Genomic DNA, 19085 nt, shown 5'->3' with positions numbered 1-19085 from the left:
GATTAAGTTCATACAGTAATTTCCCTTGATTTTATGCCATTTTTATGTTGGAAATAGTCTAACAGTCTGCTAAATCTAATAAGACTTAGATTAAGTTCATACAGTAATTTCCCTTGATTTTATGCCATTTTTATGTTGGAAATAGTCTAACAATGCTGCTAAATCTAATAAGACTTAGATTAAGTTCATACAGTAATTTCCCTTGATTTTATGCCATTTTTATGTTGGAAATAGTCTAACAATGCTGCTAAATCTAGTAAGACTTAGATTAAGTTCATACAGTAATTTCCCTTGATTTTATGCCATTTTTATGTTGGAAATAGTCTAACAATGCTGCTAAATCTAATAAGACTTAGATTAAGTTCATACAGTAATTTCCCTTGATTTTATGCCATTTTTATGTTGGAAATAGTCTAACAATGCTGCTAAATCTAGTAAGACTTAGATTAAGTTCATACAGTAATTTCCCTTGATTTTATGCCATTTTTATGTTGGAAATAGTCTAACAATGCTGCTAAATCTAATAAGACTTAGATTAAGTTCATACAGTAATTTCCCTTGATTTTATGCCATTTTTATGTTGGAAATAGTCTAACAATGCTGCTAAATCTAGTAAGACTTAGATTAAGTTCATACAGTAATTTCCCTTGATTTTATGCCATTTTTATGTTGGAAATAGTCTAACAGTCTGCTAAATCTAATAAGACTTAGATTAAGTTCATACAGTAATTTCCCTTGATTTTATGCCATTTTTATGTTGGAAATAGTCTAACAGTCTGCTAAATCTAGTAAGACTTAGATTAAGTTCATACAGTAATTTCCCTTGATTTTATGCCATTTTTATGTTGGAAATAGTCTAACAGTCTGCTAAATCTAGTAAGACTTAGATTAAGTTCATACAGTAATTTCCCTTGATTTTATGCCATTTTTATGTTGGAAATAGTCTAACAATGCTGCTAAATCTAGTAAGACATAGATTAAGTTCATACAGTAATTTCCCTTGATTTTATGCCATTTTTATGTTGGAAATAGTCAAACAATGCTGCTAAATCTAGTAAGACGTAGATTAAGTTCATACAGTAATTTCCCTTGATTTTATGCCATTTTTATGTTGGAAATAGTCTAACAGTCTGCTAAATCTCGTAAGACTTAGATTAAGTTCATACAGTAATTTCCCTTGATTTTATGCCATTTTTATGTTGGAAATAGTCTAACAATGCTGCTAAATCTAGTAAGACTTAGATTAAGTTCATACAGTAATTTCCCTTGATTTTATGCCATTTTTATGTTGGAAATAGTCTAACAATGCTGCTAAATCTAGTAAGACTTAGATTAAGTTCATACAGTAATTTCCCTTGATTTTATGCCATTTTTATGTTGGAAATAGTCTAACAATGCTGCTAAATCTAGTAAGACTTAGATTAAGTTCATACAGTAATTTCCCTTGATTTTATGCCATTTTTATGTTGGAAATAGTCTAACAGTCTGCTAAATCTAGTAAGACTTAGATTAAGTTAATACAGTAATTTCCCTTGATTTTATGCCATTTTTATGTTGGAAATAGTCTAACAATGCTGCTAAATCTCGTAAGACTTAGATTAAGTTCATACAGTAATTTCCCTTGATTTTATGCCATTTTTATGTTGGAAATAGTCTAACAATGCTGCTAAATCTAATAAGACTTAGATTAAGTTCATACAGTAATTTCCCTTGATTTTATGCCATTTTTATGTTGGAAATAGTCTAACAGTCTGCTAAATCTAGTAAGACTTAGATTAAGTTCATACAGTAATTTCCCTTGATTTTATGCCATTTTTATGTTGGAAATAGTCTAACAGTCTGCTAAATCTAATAAGACTTAGATTAAGTTCATACAGTAATTTCCCTTGATTTTATGCCATTTTTATGTTGGAAATAGTCTAACAATGCTGCTAAATCTAGTAAGACTTAGATTAAGTTCATACAGTAATTTCCCTTGATTTTATGCCATTTTTATGTTGGAAATAGTCTAACAATGCTGCTAAATCTAGTAAGACTTAGATTAAGTTCATACAGTAATTTCCCTTGATTTTATGCCATTTTTATGTTGGAAATAGTCTAACAATGCTGCTAAATCTAGTAAGACTTAGATTAAGTTCATACAGTAATTTCCCTTGATTTTATGCCATTTTTATGTTGGAAATAGTCTAACAGTCTGCTAAATCTAGTAAGACTTAGATTAAGTTCATACAGTAATTTCCCTTGATTTTATGCCATTTTTATGTTGGAAATAGTCTAACAATGCTGCTAAATCTAATAAGACTTAGATTAAGTTCATACAGTAATTTCCCTTGATTTTATGCCATTTTTATGTTGGAAATAGTCTAACAGTCTGCTAAATCTAATAAGACTTAGATTAAGTTCATACAGTAATTTCCCTTGATTTTATGCCATTTTTATGTTGGAAATAGTCTAACAATGCTGCTAAATCTAGTAAGACTTAGATTAAGTTCATACAGTAATTTCCCTTGATTTTATGCCATTTTTATGTTGGAAATAGTCTAACAATGCTGCTAAATCTAATAAGACTTAGATTAAGTTCATACAGTAATTTCCCTTGATTTTATGCCATTTTTATGTTGGAAATAGTCTAACAATGCTGCTAAATCTAGTAAGACTTAGATTAAGTTCATACAGTAATTTCCCTTGATTTTATGCCATTTTTATGTTGGAAATAGTCTAACAATGCTGCTAAATCTAATAAGACTTAGATTAAGTTCATACAGTAATTTCCCTTGATTTTATGCCATTTTTATGTTGGAAATAGTCTAACAATGCTGCTAAATCTAGTAAGACTTAGATTAAGTTCATACAGTAATTTCCCTTGATTTTATGCCATTTTTATGTTGGAAATAGTTTAACAGTCTGCTAAATCTAATAAGACTTAGATTAAGTTCATACAGTAATTTCCCTTGATTTTATGCCATTTTTATGTTGGAAATAGTCTAACAGTCTGCTAAATCTAGTAAGACTTAGATTAAGTTCATACAGTAATTTCCCTTGATTTTATGCCATTTTTATGTTGGAAATAGTCTAACAGTCTGCTAAATCTAGTAAGACTTAGATTAAGTTCATACAGTAATTTCCCTTGATTTTATGCCATTTTTATGTTGGAAATAGTCTAACAATGCTGCTAAATCTAGTAAGACATAGATTAAGTTCATACAGTAATTTCCCTTGATTTTATGCCATTTTTATGTTGGAAATAGTCAAACAATGCTGCTAAATCTAGTAAGACGTAGATTAAGTTCATACAGTAATTTCCCTTGATTTTATGCCATTTTTATGTTGGAAATAGTCTAACAGTCTGCTAAATCTCGTAAGACTTAGATTAAGTTCATACAGTAATTTCCCTTGATTTTATGCCATTTTTATGTTGGAAATAGTCTAACAATGCTGCTAAATCTAGTAAGACTTAGATTAAGTTCATACAGTAATTTCCCTTGATTTTATGCCATTTTTATGTTGGAAATAGTCTAACAATGCTGCTAAATCTAGTAAGACTTAGATTAAGTTCATACAGTAATTTCCCTTGATTTTATGCCATTTTTATGTTGGAAATAGTCTAACAATGCTGCTAAATCTAGTAAGACTTAGATTAAGTTCATACAGTAATTTCCCTTGATTTTATGCCATTTTTATGTTGGAAATAGTCTAACAATGCTGCTAAATCTAGTAAGACTTAGATTAAGTTCATACAGTAATTTCCCTTAATTTTATGCCATTTTTATGTTGGAAATAGTCTAACAATGCTGCTAAATCTAGTAAGACTTAGATTAAGTTCATACAGTAATTTCCCTTGATTTTAGGCCATTTTTATGTTGGAAATAGTCTAACAATGCTGCTAAATCTAGTAAGACTTAGATTAAGTTCATACAGTAATTTCCAATGATTTCATGCCATTTTTATGTTGGAAATAGTCTAACAAATGGTGCTAAATCTCGAAAGACTTAGATTAAGTTCATACAGTAATTTCCAATGATTTCATGCCATTTTTATGTTGGAAATAGTCTAACAAATGGTGCTAAATCTCGAAAGACTTAGATTAAGTTCATACAGTAATTTCCCTTGATTTTATGCCATTTTTATGTTGGAAATAGTCTAACAGTCTGCTAAATCTCGAAAGACTTAGATTAAGTTCATACAGTAATTTCCCTTGATTTTATGCCATTTTAATGTTGGAAATAGTCTAACAATGCTGCTAAATCTAGTAAGACTTAGATTAAGTTCATACAGTAATTTCCAATGATTTCATGCCATTTTTATGTTGGAAATAGTCTAACAAATGGTGCTAAATCTCGAAAGACTTAGATTAAGTTCATACAGTAATTTCCCTTGATTTTATTCCATTTTGATGTTGGAAATAGTCTAACAATGCTGCTAAATCTCGTAAGACTTAGATTTAGTTCATACATTAATTTCCCTTGATTTTATGCCATTTTTATGTTGGAAATAGTCTAACAATGCTGCTAAATCTAGTAAGACTTAGATTAAGTTCATACAGTAATATCCCTTGCTTTTATGCCATTTTTGTGTTGGAAATAGGCTAACACTTGTGCTAAATCTCGAAGGACTTAGATTAAGTTCATACAGTAATTTCCCTTTATTTTATGCCATTTTTATGCTGGAAATAGGCTAAAACAAGTGCAAGATCTCGTAAGACTTAGATTAAGTTCATACAGTAATTTCCTTTGATTTTATGCCATTTTTATGTTGGAAATAGTCTAACAATGCTGCTAAATCTAGTAAGACTTAGATTAAGTTCATACAGTAATTTCCCTTGATTTTATGCCATTTTATGTTGGAAATAGGCTAACCAAATGGTGCTAAATCAAGTAAGACTTAGATTAAGTTCATACAGTAATTTCCCTTGATTTTATGCCATTTTTATTCTGGAAATAGGCTAAAACTGGTGCTAAATCTAGTAAGACTTAGATTAAGTTCATACAGAAATGTCCCTTGATTTTATGCCATTTTTCTGTTGGAAATAGGCTAAAACTGGTGCTAAATCTAGTAAGACTTAGATTAAGTTCATACAGTAATTTCCCTTGATTTTATGCCATTTTTATGTTGGAAAAAGTCTAACAATGCTGCTAAATCTAGTAAGACTTAGATTAAGTTCATACAGTAATTTCCCTTGATTTTATGCCATTTTTATGCTGGAAACAGGCTAAAACAAGTGCAAGATCTCGTAAGACTTAGATTAAGTTCATACAGTAATTTCCTTTGATTTTATGCCATTTTTATGTTGGAAATAGTCTAACAATGCTGCTAAATCTCGCAAGACTTATATTAAGTTCATACAGTAATTTCCCTTGATTTTATGCCATGTTTATGTTGGAAATAGTCTAACAATGCTGCTAAATCTCGTAAGACTTAGATTAAGTTCATACAGTAATTTCCCTTGATTTTATGCCATTTTTATTCTGGAAATAGGCTAAAACTGGTGCTAAATCTAGTAAGACTTAGATTAAGTTCATACAGAAATGTCCCTTGATTTTATGCCATTTTTCTGTTGGAAATAGGCTAAAACTGGTGCTAAATCTAGTAAGACTTAGATTAAGTTCATACAGTAATTTGCCTTGATTTTATGCCATTTTTATGTTGGAAATAGTCTAACAATGCTGCTAAATCTCGTAAGACTTAGATTAAGTTCATACAGTAATTTCCCTTGATTTTAAGCCATTGTAATCTTGGAAATAGTCTAACAATGCTGCTAAATCTAGTAAGACTTAGATTAAGTTCATACAGTAATTTCCCTTGATTTTATGCCATTTTTATGTTGGAAAAAGTCTAACAATGCTGCTTAATCTAGTAAGACTTAGATTAAGTTCATACAGTACTTTCCCTTGATTTTATGCCATTTTTATGTTGGAAATAGTCAAACAATGCTGCTAAATCAAGTAAGACTTAGATTAAGTTCATACAGTAATTTCCCTTGATTTTATGCCATTTTTATGTTGGAAATAGTCTAACAATGCTGCTAAATCTAGTAAGACTTAGATTAAGTTCATACAGTAATTTCCCTTGATTTTATGCCATTTTAATCTTGGAAATAGTCTAACAATGCTGCTAAATCTAGTAAGACTTAGATTAAGTTCATACAGTAATTTCCCTTGATTGTATGCCATTTTTATGTTGGAAATAGTCTAACAATGCTGCTAAATCTAGTAAGACTTAGATTAAGTTCATACAGTAATATCCCTTGCTTTTATGCCATTTTTATGTTGAAAAAAAGCTAAAACTTGTGCTAAATCTCGAAGGACTTAGATAAAGTTCATACACTAATTTCCCTTTATTTTATGCCATTTTTATGCTAGAAACAGGCTAAAACTGGTGCTAAATCTCGTAAGACTTAGATAAAATTCATACAGTAATTTCCCTTGATTTTATGCCATTTTTATGTTGGAAATAGTCTAACAATGCTGCTAAATCTAGTAAGACTTAGATTAAGTTCATACAGTAATTTCCCCTGATTTTATGCCATTTTCATCTTGGAAATAGTCTAACAATGCTGCTAAATCTAGTAAGACTTAGATTAAGTTCATACATTAATTTCCCTTGATTTTATGCCATTTTTATGTTGGAAATAGTCTAACAATGCTGCTTAATCTAGTAAGACTTAGATTAAGTTCATACAGTAATTTCCCTTGATTTTATGCCATTTTTATGTTGGAAATAGTCTAACAATGCTGCTAAATCTAGTAAGACTTAGATTAAGTTCATACAGTAATATCCCTTGCTTTTATGCCATTTTTATGTTGGAAATAGGCTAAAACTTGTGCTAAATCTCGAAGGACTTAGATTAAGTTCATACAGTAATTTCCCTTGATTTTATGCCATTTTTAGTCTGAAAATAGGCTAAAACAAGTGCAAGATCTCGTAAGACTTAGATTAAGTTCATACAGTAATTTCCTTTGATTTTATGCCATTTTTATGTTGGAAATAGTCTAACAATGCTGCTAAATCTAGTAAGACTTAGATTAAGTTCATACAGTAATTTCCCTTGATTTTATGCCATTTTTATGTTGGAAATAGGCTAAACAAATGGTGCTATATCAAGTAAGACTTGGATTAACTTATTACAGTAATTTCCCTTGATTTTATGCCATTTTTATGTTGGAAATAGTCTAACAATGCTGCTAAATCTAGTAAGACTTAGATTAAGTTCATACAGTAATTTCCCTAGATTTTATGCCATTTTTCTGATGGAAATAGACTAACAATGCTGCTAAATCTAGTAAGACTTAGATTAAGTTCATACAGTAATTTCCCTTGATTTTATGCCATTTTTATTCTGGAAATAGGCTAAAACTGGTGCTAAATCTAGTAAGACTTAGATTAAGTTCATACAGTAATTTCCCTTGATTTTATGCCATTTTTATGTTGGAAAAAGTCTAACAATGCTGCTAAATCTAGTAAGACTTAGATTAAGTTCATACAGTAATTTCCTTTGATTTTATGCCATTTTTATGTTGGAAATAGTCTAACAATGCTGCTAAATCTAGTAAGACTTAGATTAAGTTCATACAGTAATTTCCCTTGATTTTATGCCATTTTTATGCTGGAAATAGGCTAAAACTGGTGCTAAATCTAATAAGACTTAGATTAAGTACATACAGTAATTTCCCTTCATTTTATGCCATTTTTATGTTGGAAATAGTCTAACAATGCTGCTAAATCTAGTAAGACTTAGATTAAGTTCATACAGTAATTTTCCTTCATTTTATGCCATTTTTGTGTTGGAAATAGGCTAAACAAATTGTGCTAAATCTAGTAAGACTTAGATTAAGTTCATACAGTAATTTCCCTTGATTTTATGCCATTTTTATGCTGGAAATAGGCTTAAACTGGTGCTAAATCTCGTAAGACTTAGATTAAGTTCATACAGTAATTTCCCTTGATTTTATGCCATTTTTATGTTGGAAATAGTCTAACAATGCTGCTAAATCTAGTAAGACTTAGATTAAGTTCATACAGTAATATCCCTTGATTTTATGCCATTTTCATCTTGGAAATAGTCTAACAATGCTGCTAAATCTAGTAAGACTTAGATTAAGTTCATACAGTAATTTCCCTTGATTTTATGCCATTTTTATGTTGGAAATAGTCTAACAATGCTGCTAAATCTAGTAAGACTTAGATTAAGTTCATACAGTAATATCCCTTGATTTTATGCCATTTTCATCTTGGAAATAGTCTAACAATGTTGCTAAATCTCGTAAGACTTAGATTAAGTTCATACAGTAATTTCCCTTGATTTTATGCCATTTTTATGTTGGAAATAGTCTAACAATGCTGCTAAATCTAGTAAGACTTAGATTAAGTTCATACAGTAATATCCCTTGCTTTTATGCCATTTTTATGTTGGAAATAGTCTAACAATGCTGCTAAATCTAGTAAGACTTAGATTAAGTTCATACAGTAATATCCCTTGATTTTATGCCATTTTCATCTTGGAAATAGTCTAACAATGTTGCTAAATCTAGTAAGACTTAGATTAAGTTCATACAGTAATTTCCCTTGATTTTATGCCAGTTTTATGTTGGAAAAATCTAACAATGCTGCTTAATCTAGTAAGACTTAGATTAAGTTCATACAGTAATTTCCCTTGATTTTATGCCATTTTTATGTTGGAAATAGTCTAACAATGCTGCTAAATCTAGTAAGACTTAGATTAAGTTCATACAGTAATATCCCTTGATTTTATGCCATTTTTATGTTGGAAAAAGTCTAACAATTCTGCTTAATCTAGTAAGACTTAGATTAAGTTCATACAGTAATTTCCCTTGATTTTATGCCATTTTCATCTTGGAAATAGTCTAACAATGCTGCTAAATCTAATAAGACTTAGATTAAGTTCATACAGTAATTTCCCTTGATTTTATGCCATTTTTATGTTAGAAATAGGCTAAAACTGGTGCTAAATCAAATAAGACTTAGATTAAGTTCATACAGTAATTTCCCTTCATTTTATGCCATTTTTATGTTGGAAATAGTCTAACAATGCTGCTAAATCTAGTAAGACTTAGATTAAGTTCATACAGTAATTTTCCTTCATTTTGTGCCATTTTTGTGTTGGAAATAGGCTAAACAAATTGTGCTAAATCTAGTAAGACTTAGATTAGGTTCATACAGTAATTTCCCTTGATTTTATGCCATTTTTATGCTGGAAATAGGCTAAAACTGGTGCTTAATCTCGTAAGACTTAGATTAAGTTGATACAGTAATTTCCCTTGATTTTATGCTATTTTTATGTTGGAAATAGTCTAACAATGCTGCTAAATCTAGTAAGACTAAGATTAAGTTCATACAGTAATTTCCCTTGATTTTAATCAATTTTCATGTTGGAAATAGGCTAAACTAATGGTGCTAAATCTAGTAAGACTTAGATTAAGTTCATACAGTAATTTCCCTTGATTTTATGCCATTTTTATGTTGGAAATAGGCTAAACAAATGGTGCTATATCAAGTAAGACTTAGATTAACTTATTACAGTAATTTCCCTTGATTTTATGCCATTTTTATGTTGGAAATAGTCTAACAATGCTGCTAAATCTAGTAAGACTTAGATTAAGTTCATACAGTAATTTCCCTAGATTTTATGCCATTTTTCTGATGGAAATAGACTAACAATGCTGCTAAATCTAGTAAGACTTAGATTAAGTTCATACAGTAATTTCCCTTGATTTTATGCCATTTTTATTCTGGAAATAGGCTAAAACTGGTGCTAAATCTAGTAAGACTTAGATTAAGTTCATACAGTAATTTCCCTTGATTTTATGCCATTTTTATGTTGGAAAAAGTCTAACAATGCTGCTAAATCTAGTAAGACTTAGATTAAGTTCATACAGTAATTTCCCTTGATTTTATGCCATTTTTATGCTGGAAATAGGCTAAAACTGGTGCTAAATCTAATAAGACTTAGATTAAGTACATACAGTAATTTCCCTTCATTTTATGCCATTTTTATGTTGGAAATAGTCTAACAATGCTGCTAAATCTAGTAAGACTTAGATTAAGTTCATACAGTAATTTTCCTTCATTTTATGCCATTTTTGTGTTGGAAATAGGCTAAACAAATTGTGCTAAATCTAGTAAGACTTAGATTAAGTTCATACAGTAATTTCCCTTGATTTTATGCCATTTTTATGCTGGAAATAGGCTTAAACTGGTGCTAAATCTCGTAAGACTTAGATTAAGTTCATACAGTAATTTCCCTTGATTTTATGCCATTTTTATGTTGGAAATAGTCTAACAATGCTGCTAAATCTAGTAAGACTTAGATTAAGTTCATACAGTAATATCCCTTGATTTTATGCCATTTTCATCTTGGAAATAGTCTAACAATGCTGCTAAATCTAGTAAGACTTAGATTAAGTTCATACAGTAATTTCCCTTGATTTTATGCCAGTTTTATGTTGGAAAAAGTCTAACAATGCTGCTTAATCTAGTAAGACTTAGATTAAGTTCATACAGTAATTTCCCTTGATTTTATGCCATTTTTATGTTGGAAATAGTCTAACAATGCTGCTAAATCTAGTAAGACTTAGATTAAGTTCATACAGTAATATCCCTTGATTTTATGCCATTTTTATGTTGGAAATAGTCTAACAGTCTGCTAAATCTAGTAAGACTTAGATTAAGTTCATACAGTAATTTCCCTTGATTTTATGCCATTTTCATCTTGGAAATAGTCTAACAATGCTGCTAAATCTAATAAGACTTAGATTAAGTTCATACAGTAATTTCCCTTGATTTTATGCCATTTTTATGTTGGAAATAGGCTAAAACTGGTGCTAAATCTAATAAGACTTAGATTAAGTTCATACAGTAATTTCCCTTCATTTTATGCCATTTTTATGTTGGAAATAGTCTAACAATGCTGCTAAATCTAGTAAGACTTAGATTAAGTTCATACAGTAATTTTCCTTCATTTTGTGCCATTTTTGTGTTGGAAATAGGCTAAACAAATTGTTCTAAATCTAGTAAGACTTAGATTAGGTTCATACAGTAATTTCCCTTGATTTTATGCCATTTTTATGCTGGAAATAGGCTAAAACTGGTGCTTAATCTCGTAAGACTTAGATTAAGTTGATACAGTAATTTCCCTTGATTTTATGCCATTTTTATGTTGGAAATAGTCTAACAATGCTGCTAAATCTAGTAAGACTAAGATTAAGTTCATACAGTAATTTCCCTTGATTTTAATCAATTTTCATGTTGGAAATAGGCTAAACTAATGGTGCTAAATCTAGTAAGACTTAGATTAAGTTCATACAGTAATTTCCCTTGATTTTATGCCATTTTTATATTGGAACAAGTCTAACAATGCTGCTTAATCTAGTAAGACTTAGATTAAGTTCATACAGTAATTTCCCTTCATTTTATGCCATTTTTATGTTGGAAATAGTCTAACAATGCTGCTAAATCTAGTAAGACATAGATTAAGTTCATACAGTAATATCCCTTGCTTTTATGCCATTTTTATGTTGGAAACAGGCTAAAACTTGTGCTAAATCTCGAAGGACTTAGATTAAGTTCATACAGTAATTTCCCTTGATTTTATGCCATTTTTATGGTTGTAATAGGCTAAAACAAGTGCAAGATCTCGTAAGACTTAGATTAAGTTAATACAGTAATTTCCTTTGATTTTATGCCATTTTTATGTTGGAAATAGTCTAACAATGCTGCTAAATCTAGTAAGACTTAGATAAAGTTCATACAGTAATTTCCCTTCATTTTATGCCATTTTTATGTTGGAAATAGTTTAACAATGCTGCTAAATCTCGTAAGACTTAGATTAAGTTCATACAGTAATTTCCCTTGATTTTATGCCATTTTTATGTTGGAAATAGGCTAAAACTGGTGCTAAATCTAATAAGACTTAGATTAAGTTCATACAGTAATTTCCCTTCATTTTATGCCATTTTTATGTTGGAAATAGTCTAACAATGCTGCTAAATCTAGTAAGACTTAGATTAAGTTCATACAGTAATTTTCCTTCATTTTATGCCATTTTTGTGTTGGAAATAGGCTAAAAAAATTGTGCTAAATCTAGTAAGACTTAGATTAAGTTCATACAGTAATTTCCCTTGATTTTATGCCATTTTTATGCTGGAAATTTGCTAAAACTGGTGCTAAATCTCGTAAGACTAAGATTAAGTTCATACAGTAATTTCCCTTGATTTTATGCCATTTTTATGTTGGAAATAGTCTAACAATGCTGCTAAATCTAGTAAAATTTATATTAAGTTCATACAGTAATTTCCCTTGAAGTTACTCAATGTTTATGTTGGAAATAGGCTAAAAAAGGAGGCAAAATCTAGTAAGACTTATATTAAGTTCATACAGTAATTTCCCTTGAAGTTACTCAATGTTTATGTTGGAAATAGGCTAAAAAGGAGGCTAAATATAGTAAGACATATATTAAGTTCATACAGTAATTTCCCTTGAAGTTACTCAATGTTTCTGTTGAGAAATAGGCTAAAAAGGAGGCTAAATATAGTAAGACTTATATTAAGTTCATACGGTAATTTCCCTTGAAGTTACTCAATGTTTATGTTGGAAATAGGCTAAAAAGGAGGCTAAATCTAGTAAGACTAAGATTAAGTTCATACAGTAATTTCCCTTGAAGTTACTCAATGTTTCTGTTGAGAAATAGGCTAAAAAGGAGGCTAAATATAGTAAAACCTGTATTAAGTTCATACAGTAATTTCCCTTGAAGTTACTCAATGTTTATGTTGGAAATAGGCTAAAAAATTGTGCTGAATATAGTAAGATTTATATTATGTCCATACAGTAATTTCCCTTTAAGTTACTTATTGTTTATGTTGGAAATAGGCTAAAAAGGAGGCTAAATATAGTAAGACTTATATCAAGTTCATACAGTAATTTCCCTTGAAGTTACTCAATGTGTATGTTAGAAATAGGCTAAATATGAGGCAAAATATAGTAAGACTTATATTATTTTAATACAGTAATTTCCCTTGAAGTTACTCAATGTTTATGTTGGAAATAGGCTAAAAACGGAGGCCAAATATAATAAGACCTATATTAAGTTCATGCAGTAATTTCCCGTGAAGTTACTCAATGTTTATGTTGGAAATAGGCTAAAAAGGAGGCTAAATACAGTAAAACTTATATTAAGTTCATACAGTAATTTCCCTTGCAGTTACTCAATGTTTATGTTATAAATAGGCTAAAAATGGAGGCAACATCTAGTAAGACTTAGATTAAGTTCATACAGTAATTTCCCTTGAAGTTACTCAATGTTTATGTTGGAAATAGGCTAAAAAGGAGGCTAAATATAGTAAGACTTATATTAAGTTCATACAGTAATTTCCATTGAAGTTACTCAATGTTTATGTTGGAAATAGGCTAAAAAGGAGGCTAAATATATATTAAGAATTAGATTAAGTTCATACAGTAATTTCCCTTGTAGTTACTCAATGTTCATGTTGGAAATAGGCTAAAAAAGAAGGCAAAATCTAGTAAGACTTATATTAAGTTCATACAGTAATTTCGCTTGAAGTTACTCAATGTTTATGTTCGAAATAGGCTAAAAAGGAGGCTAAATATAGTAAGCCTAATATTACGTTCATACGGTAATTTCCCTTGAAGTTAATCAATGTTTATGTTGGAAATAGGCTAAAAAGGAGGCTAAATATAGTAAGACTTGAATTAAGTGTATGAAGTAATTCCCCTTGAAGTTACTCAATGTTTATGTTGGAAATAGGCTAAAAAGGAGGCTAAATATAGTAAAACTTATATTAAGTTACTACAGTAATTTCCCTTGAAGTTACTAAATGTTTATGTTGGAAATAGGCTAAAAAAGGAGGAAAAAACTATTAAGACTGATATTAAGTTCATACAGTAATTTCGCTTGAAGTTACCCAATGTTTATGTTCGAAATAGGCTAAAAAGGAGGCTAAATATAGTAAGCCTAATATTAAGTTCATACAGTAATTTCCCTTGAAGTTAATCAATGTTTATGTTGGAAATAGGCTAAAAAGGAGGCTAAATATAGTAAGACTTGAATTAAGTGTATGAAGTAATTCCCCTTGAAGTTACTCAATGTTTATGTTGGAAATAGGCTAAAAAGGAGGCTAAATATAGTAAAACTTATATTAAGTTACTACAGTAATTTCCCTTGAAGTTACTCAATGTTTATGTTGGAAACAGGCTAAAAAGGAGGCTAAATATAGTCAGACTTAGATTAAGTTCATACAGTTATTTCCCTTGTAGTTACTCAATGTTTATGTTGGAAATAGGCTAAAAAGGAGGCTAAATATAGTAAGACTTAAATATAGTTCATACAGTAATTTCCCTTGAAGTTACTCAATGTTTATGTTGGCAACAGGCTAAAAAGGAGGCTAAATATAGTAAGACTTATAAGTTTATACAGTAATTTTCCTTAAGTAACTCAATGTTTATGTTGGAAATTGGCTAAAAAGGTGGCTGAATATAGTAAGACTTATATTAAGTTGATACAGTAATTTCCCTTTAAGTTACTCAATGTTTTTGTTGGAAATAGGCTAAAAAGGAGGCTAAATATAGTAAAACTTATATTAAGTTCATACAGTAATTTTCCTTAAGTAACTCAATGTTTATGTTGGAAATAGGCTAAAAAGGAGGCGTAATATAGTAAGACTTATATTAAGTTCATACAGTAATTTCCCTTGAAGTTACTCAATGTTTATTTTGGAAATAGGCTAAAAAGGAGGCTAAATATAGTAAGACTTAGATAAAGTTAATACAGTAATTTCCCTTGTAGTTACTCAATGTTTATGTTGGAAATAGGCTGAAAAGGAGGCTTAATATAGTAAAACTTATATTAAGTTCATACAGTAATTTCGCTTGAAGTTACTCAATGTTTATGTTAGAAATAGGCTAAAAAGGAGGCAAAATCTAGTAAGACTTATATTAAGTTATACAGTAATTTCCCTTGAAGTTACTCAATGTTTTTGTTGGAAATAGGCTAAAAAGGAGGCTAAATATAGTAACACTTTTATTAAGTTCATACAGTAATTTCCCTTGAAGTTACTCAATGTTTATGTTGGAAATAGGCTAAAAAGGAGGCTAAATATAGTAAGACTTAGATTAAGTTCATACAGTAATTTCCCTTGTAGTTACTCAATGTTTATGTTGGAAATAGGCTAAAAAGGAGGCTAAATATAGTAAAACTTATATTAAGTTCATACAGTAATTTCCCTTGTAGTTACTCAATGTTTGTGTTGGAAATAGGCTAAAAAGGAGGCTAAATATAGTAACACTTTTATTAAGTTCATACAGTAATTTCCCTTGAAGTTACTCAATGTTTATGTTGGAAATAGGCTAAAAAGGAGGCTAAATATAGTAAGCCTTATATTATGTTCATACGGTAATTTCCCTTGAAGTTAATCAATGTTTATGTTGGAAATACGCTAAAAAGGAGGCTAAATATAGTAAAACTTATATTAAGTTTATGCAGTAATTTCCCTTGTAGTTACTCAATGTTTGTGTTGGAAATAGGCTAAAAAGGAGGCTAAATATAGTAAAACTTATATTAAGTTACTACAGTAATTTCCCTTGCAGTTACTCAATGTTCATGTTGGAAATAGGCTAAAAAAGGAGGCAAAATCTAGTAAGACTGATATTAAGTTCATACAGTAATTTCCCTTGAAGTTACTCAATGTTTATGTTGAAAATAGGCTAAAAAGGAGGCTAAATATAGTACAACTGATATTAAGTTCATACAGTAATTTCCCTTGAAGTTACTCAATGTTTATGATGGAAATAGGCTAAAAAGGAGGCTAAATATAGTAAGACTTATATTAAGTTCATACAGTAATTTCCCTTGAAGTTACTCAATGTTTATGTTGGAAATAGGCTAAAAAGGAGGCTAAATATATATTAAGAATTAGATTAAGTTCATACAGTAATTTCCCTTGTAGTTACTCAATGTTCATGTAGGAAATATAGCTAAAAAGGAGGCTAAATATAGTAAAACTTATATTAAGTTCATACAGTCATTTCCCTTGCAGTTACTCAATGTTTATGTTGGAAATAGGCTAAAAAAGGAGGCAAAATCTAGTAAGACTTATATTAAGTTCATACAGTAATTTCGCTTGAAGTTACTCAATGTTTATGTTCAAAATAGGCTAAAAAGGAGGCTAAATATAGTAAGCCTAATATTAAGTTCATACGGTAATTTCCCTTGAAGTTAATCAATGTTTATGTTGGAAATAGGCTAAAAAGGAGGCTAAATATAGTCAGACTTAGATTAAGTTCATACAGTTATTTCCCTTGTAGTTACTCAATGTTTATGTTGGAAATAGGCTAAAAAGGAGGCTAAATATAGTAAGACTTAGATATAGTTCATACAGTAATATCCCTTGAAGTTACTCAATGTTTATGTTGGCAACAGGCTAAAAAGGAGGCTAAATATAGTAAGACTTATAAGTTTATACAGTAATTTTCCTTAAGTAACTCAATGTTTATGTTGGAAATAGGCTAAAAAGGAGGCTAAATATAGTAAAACTTATATTAAGTTCATACAGTAATTTCCCTTGAAGTTACTACAATGTTTATGTTGGAAATAGGCTAAAAAAGGAGGCAAAATCTTGTAAGACTTATATTAAGTTCATACAGTAATTTCCCGTGAAGTTACTACATGTTTATGTTGGAAATAGGCTAAAAAGGAGGCTAAATACAGTAAAACTTGTATTAAGTTAATACAGTAATTTCCCTTGCAGTTACTCAATGTTTATGTTGGAAATAGGCTAAAAAAGAAGGCAACATCTAGTAAGACTTAGATTAAGTTCATACAGTAATTTCCCTTGAAGTTACTCAATGTTTATGTTGGAAATAGGCTAAAAAGGAGGCTAAATATAGTAAGACTTATATTAAGTTCATACAGTAATTTCCCTTGAAGTTACTCAATGTTTATGTTGGAAATAGGCTAAAAAGGAGGCTAAATATATATTAAGCATTAGATTAAGTTCATACAGTAATTTCCCTTGTAGTTACTCAATGTTTATGTTGGAAAAAGGCTAAAAAGGAGGCTAAATATAGTAAGACTTAGATTAAGTTCATACAGTAATTTCCCTTGTAGTTACTCAATGTTTATGTTGGAAATAGGCTAAAAATGAGGCTAAATATAGTAAAACTTATATTAAGTTCATACAGTAATTTCCCTTGTAGTTACTCAATGTTTGTGTTGGAAATAGGCTAAAAAGGAGGCTAAATATAGTAATACTTTTATTAAGTTCATACATTATTTTCCCTGTAAGTTACTCAATGTTTATGTTGGAAATAGGCTAAAAAAGGAGGCAAAATCTAGTAAGACTTATATTAAGTTCATACAGTAATTTCCCTTGAAGTTACTCAATGTTTATGTTGGAACTAGGCTAAAAAGGAGGCTAAATATAGTCAGACTTAGATTAAGTTCATACAGTTATTTCCCTTGTAGTTACTCAATGTTTATACTGGAAATAGGCTAAAAAGGAGGCTAAATATAGTAAGACTTAAATATAGTTCATACAGTAATTTCCCTTGAAGTTACTCAATGTTTATGTTGGCAACAGGCTAAAAAGGTGGCTAAATATAGTAAGACTTATAAGTTTATACAGTAATTTTCCTTAAGTAACTCAATGTTTATGTTGGAAATAGGCTAAAAAGGTGGCTGAATATAGTAAGACTTATATTAAGTTGATACAGTAATTTCCCTTGAAGTTACTCAATGTTTATGTTGGAAATAGGCTAAAAAGGAGGCTAAATATAGTAAAACTTATATTAAGTTCATACAGTAATTTTCCTTAAGTAACTCAATGTTTATGTTAGAAATAGGCTAAAAAGGAGGCTAAATATAGTAAGACTTATATTAAGTTCATACAGTAATTTCCCTTGAAGTTACTCAATGTTTATGTTGGAAATAGGCTAAAAAGGAGGCTATATATAGTAAGACTAAGATAAAGTTCATACAGTAATTTCCCTTGTAGTTACTCAATGTTTATGTTGGAAATAGGCTGAAAAGTAGGCTAAATATAGTAAAACTTATATTAAGTTCCTACAGTAATTTCCCTTGAAGTTACTCAATGTTTATGTTAGAAATAGGCTGAAAAAGAAGGCCAAATCTAGTAAGACTTATATTAAGTTCATACAGTAATTTCCCTTGAAGTTACTCAATGTTTTTGTTTGAAATAGGCTAAAAAGGAGGCTAAATATAGTAAGTCTTATATTAAGTTCATACAGTAATTTCCCTTGAAGTTACTCAATGTTTATGTTGGAAATAGGCTAAAAAGGAGGCTAAATATAGTAAGACTTAGATTAAGTTCATACAGTAATTTCCCTTGTAGTTACTCAATGTTTATGTTGGAAATAGGCTAAAAAAGAGGATAAATATAGTAAAACTTATATTAAGTTCATACAGTAATTTCCCTTGTAGTTACTCAATGTTTGTGTTGGAAATAGGCTAAAAAGGAGGCTAAATATAGTAAAACTTATATTAAGTTCATACAGTAATTTCCCTTGAAGTTACTCAATGTTTATGTTGGAAATAGGCTAAAAAGGAGGCTAAATATAGTAAGACATAGATATAGTTCATACAGTAATTTCCCTTGAAGTTACTACAATGTTTATGTTGGAAATAGGCTAAAAAAGGAGGCAAAATCTAGTAAGACTTATATTAAGTTCATACAGTAATTTCCCGTGAAGTTACTCAATGTTTATGTTGGAAATAGGCTAAAAAGGAGGCTAAATACAGTAAAACTTGTATTAAGTTCATACAGTAATTTCCCTTGCAGTTACTCAATGTTTATGTTGGAAAAAGGCTAAAAATGAAGGCAACATCTAGTAAGACTTAGAGTAAGTTCATACAGTAATTTCCCTTGAAGTTACTCAATGTTTATGTTGGAAATAGCCTAAAAAGGAGGCTAAATATAGTAAGACTTATGTTAAGTTTATACAGTAATTTCCCTTGAAGTTACTCAATGTTTATGTTGGAAATAGCCTAAAAAGGAGGCTAAATATAGTAAAACTTATATTAAGTTCATACAGTAATTTCC

This window comes from Euprymna scolopes, chromosome 8 (genome assembly GCF_053919585.1).
Source record: "Euprymna scolopes isolate OS-2025 chromosome 8, ASM5391958v1, whole genome shotgun sequence".
Classification (NCBI taxonomy): Eukaryota; Metazoa; Mollusca; class Cephalopoda; order Sepiida; family Sepiolidae; genus Euprymna; species Euprymna scolopes.
This window is presented reverse-complemented; position numbering follows the sequence as displayed.